Consider the following 6,000-nt stretch of genomic DNA (forward strand, 5'->3'; position numbering starts at 1 on the left):
GTATATATCAGCCAGTGCAGGTAGCATTCCTTCTGCTCCAGAAGTGGGTGTTTTTTTTTGGTGGCGCACCAGCACTAATCTTATTTAGGGCATAATTGCCTTCCCCTTTGTGCATCTCAGGCGCTATTACTTCTGCCCCAGCAAGGGTTTTCTTTTTTCTTTATTAAAAAAAAAAAAGAAACTATAATAAAACGGTTTATAGTGCACCAAGCACAAAAGTATTGCACCCAAGCAACATATTCCCTTCCCACACTCTATACTAAAAAGTTATAAAAATCCCCCCCCAAAAAGTAAAACACAATAATAAAACAGTTTATAGTGCGCCAAGCCCAAACGTATTGCACCCAAGCATCATATTTTCATCCCACGTTCTATAATAAACAGTTATAAAACCCTTCATAATCCACATCATGTCTGAAAGGCCAACAAGGAGAGGCAGAGGCTCACAGGCCACTAAAAGAGGGCAAGCAGCCTCTGTGTCCACAGTGAAAAATGGTGTTCACAGACATGGTGCATCCTCTGCAGGTGGAGCACGCTTGTCCTTTTTTTCCGGTGCTGGCCGTGGTATTGAACCACAACACGCAGAAGAGTTGGTGGAGTGGATAACTATGCCATCTTCATCCTCCTCGTCCTCTGTCACCCAGGCTCATACTAGTTTGCCTTCCACCACAGCTGCCAAAGCGGCCCATTCCACAGGCTCCTTGTCCACAGCTAGTCCTTCTGTAGCCTCACCATCATGCACGGAGGAGCTACATGAATTATTTGATCATACTGTCAGTTACATGATGCTGGAGGATGTGCAGCAATTTGAATGTTGATTCCCAGGTTGAGGAAGGGAATAAAGTTAGCCTAGAGAGAGGGGGTGACAATGACGGACAAGAAACTAGCAGACATGTTCCCACAGCTGCAACATACTGCCAAGTTTGCTCTAGTGACGAGGAGGAAGGGGATGATTAGGTCACTGACTGTACTTGGGTGCCTGAGAGAATAGAGGAGGAAAGTGAGGAGGAGGAGGTGACACAACTCCAACGAGGCAGGATGTGCTCCAGGGCCCGCCTTAACCACTTAAGCCCCAGGCCTATTTCGGACACTTTTTGTTTACAAGTTAAAATCAGTATTTTTTCCTAGAAAACTACTTAGAACCCCCAAACATTATGTATATTTTTTTAGCAAAGACTCTGGAGAGTCAAATGGCGGTCATTGCAATATTTTTGTCACGCGGTATTTGCACAGTGGTCTTTAAAACACCATTTTTTTGGAAAAATTACAAAAAAATCACATTTCACTGCATTTAAAAAATACTAAACAGTAAAGTTAGCCCATTTTTTTTGTATATTGTGAAAGATGATGTCACGCCGAGTAAATCGATACCCAACATGTTACGGTTTAAAATTGCGCACATCCGTGGAATGGCGACAAACTACGGTCAATAGAAATCTCAATAGGCGACGCTTTAAAATTTTTTAACGGTTACCAGTTTAGAGTTAGAGTGCAGCTCTTTTTTTAAAACTATTGCTCATGCTCTGGCGATCGCGGCAATATCTCACATGTGTGGTTTGAACAGCGATTTCATTCGCGGCTCGACTTCCGTATACGTTTTCTTTCGTGCGTGAGCTAACGGTGACGGGGGGCGGCTAAAATGTATTTATTTTTTTTTCCTATTTATTTTTTTTTTTTACTTTATCACAGGTTTTTAAAAAACATAAATAAATCTGATCACTTTTATCGCTGTCACAATCAATGTAAACATCCCTTGTGACAGCAATATGCAGTGACAGGTATTCTTTATGGAGGGATTGAGGGTCTAATAGACCCTAGACCCCTCCACTACACTTTCATGTATACAAAACGCCGAAAACTGCATTTTTTCATACAGTTATTTTTTAAATCTGCCGCCTTTTGCAGCAGAGTAACCCGGAAGTGACGTCATGGACGCCGCCTCCGGGTTACGTCATTGGAGACCCGATCGAAGCCGCTTCCGGCTTAGATCAGGACTCCATCCAGCCGGTGGGACGGGAGACCTGGGCAAAGCCGCGGAAAGCGGCGGGAGGGGGGATGTCCCCTCCCACTCACCCGGGTAACGATCGAGCGGCTCCCGAGCCACATCGGTTGTTACCGACGGAAAGCCGACCGCCGGCTCTAAACCACGGTACCGGGATGGTGCTTCTAGCCGGTATAACATCGCAAATTTAGCCGACGTAAATATACGTCACTTTGCGGTAAGTGGTTAAGGGCAGCCACTCTATTGCAACACACGACAGAGCTTCACAGGTGCAGGGCGCTGCTAACTCCCCGCTGACTTCCAAAAGTTCATTGGTGTGGGCTTTTTTCAACACATGTGAAGTAGACTGCAGCGTTGCTGTTTGCAATCTCTGTCTGAAGCTGATCAAGTGGGGCCATAACACCAGCCGCTTGGGCACCACATGCTTGACAAGACATATGACGACCTGCCATGCAGTCCATTGGCAAAAGCACCTGAAAGACCAACATCACACAAAAGCATACTTCACCTTGCTCCTCATCTGAGATCTCTACCCCTACTATACCTCATGTCTTCTCAAAAACCTGCACCTAGAGGGATAATGGTATAGCAATGAGTGCCACAGATGCTTGCACCCAATCTGCTACCAGTACACCACCTGTTGATTTGACCAGCAGGCAAATTTCGCTACCCAAGTTGCTGAACTGTAAAAAAAAAAAAAAATACTGTCCCAGCCATCCACATGCTCAGCGTCTAAATACTAGCTTAACCAAATTGCTATCACTACAACTGCTGCCTTTTCATCTGGTAGACTCTGACCCCTTTTCGTGAATTTGCGGAATGTGCAGTACCACAGTGGCAGTTTCCAAAAAGACATTTCTTTTTGCGTAAGGCCATTCCATCTCTCTACCATCATGTGGAAGGTAGTGTTTCTGGCCTCGTTGGACAGAGCAGTCAGCAGGAAAGTTCACATTACTGCTGACTCTTGGTTCAGCAGGCATGGGCAGGGACTTTATGCTGGCAGCTGGGAAGGATGCAGGACAGAGTTCAGTGAGCCTGTTTGCCACCACACCTCCAAAAAGCTGGTGCTGATTCTGCCACATCTGTCTACTCCACCCCCTCCTCTTCTTCCTCTATGTCCTCTTCTGCTGAATTGTCCTCTGAATCAGTTTCAGTTGGTCTGTCTAGGGGACAGAAGCCACACAGGGCCAGAGATTCTGTCAGCTCTGTAGGGTCAGGCTAAGAGGTGATGGACGCCACAGCAGCTTTAGCCAGGTATGCGACAATGGCACCAACCTTCTCTGTACCTTCTCTCTACCTTCCGATAGGGGCACATGTTCAATACTTGATACATGTCCTGAATCTGGCGATGCATCATTTCTTGAACAGGTACCCGGGCTTACAAGATCTTCTGAGGCAGGCCAGAAAAGTCTGTGGCCATTTCCGGCGGCTGTACATTGCCAGTGCTCAGCTATCTGACATTTAATGGGATTCAACCTGCCCACCAACCGCCTCATTTGTGACATGCCCACCAGGTGGAACTCAACGATGCTGCAGCAGCTGCACACGCAGCAGAGGGCCATCAATGAGTACCTGTGGGAGCTCAGGGGAGCTTGGCTTCTTTTCGCCACGCCAGTGGCTGCTGATAAAGGATGCATGCACTGTCCTGTCACCATTTGAGGAGGCCACAAGGAAGCGACAGTGCATGCATCAGTGACACTATCCCTCTAGTCTTCCTGCTGGAGCACAAGGTTCGTGGAATCATGGACAGGGCACTTGATGCAGAACAGCGGGAGGAAGAAGAGGACTTCCTTTCCTCAGAAGGCCCCCTTTATGCAGATATCATTCCTGCGGGGCCACAAAACACACAGGAGCAAGAGAAGGAGGATTGTGGCAGCATGGATGTAAAGGATAACATATAGCAGCCTTCAAGGGATGGTTGTCATTCCCCAGAAATGCCAGGAGTTGTACGTGGCTGGGGAGAGTTTGCTCCTGACAATGTCATCCTTAGTGACCCAGAGGACTCAGAATCACATCCCTCCTCAAACTTACGCTGCATGGGCTCCCTGATTCTGCAAAGCCTGCGAAAGGACCAGAGGATTTGTGGTATCAAGGAGAGGGATTACTACTGGTTGGCAACCCTTCTTGATCCACGTTACAAGGTTAAAGTTGCAGACCTCATCCTGCCTTCACAGAGGGAGCAGAGGATGAAACATCTTGAGGACGCCTTGAAGACAAATTTGTGTAACACCTTTCTAGACAATGGGAGGTTAACTTTCTCTGGACGTGTTTCTGAGGCATCGTTCAGCCAAATGAGGAGAGGTGGAAAAGGCGGCCGGCTAACCAATGTCTATAACAAATTCTTTAGTCTTCAGCGCCCAGGGCTGTTAGCTTTAGGCAACCACCGGTATCATCTCCATCATATGGCGCAGGATTATCTAGGGGCAAGAGCAGAATTGGAGACCTTTCCATCTGAGCATTTACTGGGTCTTGAGGATGGACCACTGGCCAGAACTTGCTCAACACGCAATTGGCCTGTCCTGCTTCCAGCGTGCTTTCCAGATGGATATTCAGTGCTGCTGGAGGTTTTGTGATGGACAAAAGAGTGCGTCTGTCCACAGACTCCCTTGACCAGCTGACTTTTATAAAAATGAATCAGTCCTTAATCAACAGCAGCTATCAAGCCCCTGATGCTGATGTAACTGATTGAATTTGCTAGGGGTCTGCCCTCCATTGAAGACTGCATATGCTGCCTATCCTATTCCTCAACCTCATTATGCTAGCTTCCAAAAATGCTTTTTGTTTAGGGCATCACCAACCCCCAAGGCCTAATTTTTCTGCACATATCAGTTTTGTATCTAATGTTTTACAGCAGGGCTTGAGGAGTTGCGGTGTTCGGGCACCACCAACAACCAAGGCTCAATTTATCTGCACCTTTATGACAAGTACATGTGATTTGAAATTTGTATGGAATCCTTAACAGCAGGTCCCATTCCTACGCCCAGCAAGAATAACTGCGAGGAGTTTCAGTGTTCAGGCACCACCAACAACCAAGGCTCAATTTATCTGCACCTGTATGACAAGTACATGTGATTTAAATTTTGAATCAAATTTTTAACAGCAGGGCCCGTTCCTGCGCCCAGCAAGAGTAACTGGGAGGGGTTGCAGTGTTCAGGCACCACCAACAACCAATGCCCTATTTTTCTGCACCTGTATGACAAGTACATGCGATTTGAAATTGGTATCAAATTTTTAACAGCAGGGCCCGTTCCTGCACCCAGCAAGAGTAACTGCGAGGTTTGCGAGGTTCAGGCACCAGCAACACCCAAAGCACAATTTTTCTGCACCTGTATGACAAGTTCATGCAATTTTAAATTGGTATCAAATTTTTAACAGCAGGGCCCGTTCCTGCGCCCAGCAAGAGTAACTGCAAGGGGTTTCAGTGTGCAGGCACCACCAATAACCAAGGCCCAATTTTTCTGCACCTGTATGACAAGTACATGCGATTGGAATTTTGTATCAAATTTTTAACAGCAGTGCCTGTTCCTTTGCCCAGCAAGAGTAGCTGTGAGGGGTTGCGGTGTTCAGGCACCAGCAACACCCCAGGCCCAATTTTTCAGCACATGTATGCCAAGTACATGTGATTTTAAATTTGTATCTAATTTTTACCAGCAGGGCCTGTTCCTGCACCTAGCAAGAGTAAATGCAAGGGGTTGCGTTGTTCAGGCACTACCAACAACCAAGGCCCAATTTTTCTGCACCTGTATGACAAATACATGCAATTTGAATTTTGTATAAAATGTTTAAAAGCAGGGCCCGTTCCTGCGCCCAGCAAGAGTAACTGCGAGTTGTTGCATTGTTCAGGCACCACCAACAACCAAGGCCCAATTTTTCTGCACCTGTATGACAAGTATATGAGATTTGAATTTTGTATCACATTTTTTACAGCAGGGCCCGTTCCTGCGCCCAGCCAGAGTAACTGGGAGGGGTTGCAGTGTTCAGGCACCACCAATAACCAA

The sequence above is a fragment of the Pelophylax lessonae genome (assembly GCF_965119305.1).
Source record: "Pelophylax lessonae genome assembly, chromosome: 7".
Classification (NCBI taxonomy): domain Eukaryota; kingdom Metazoa; phylum Chordata; class Amphibia; order Anura; family Ranidae; genus Pelophylax; species Pelophylax lessonae.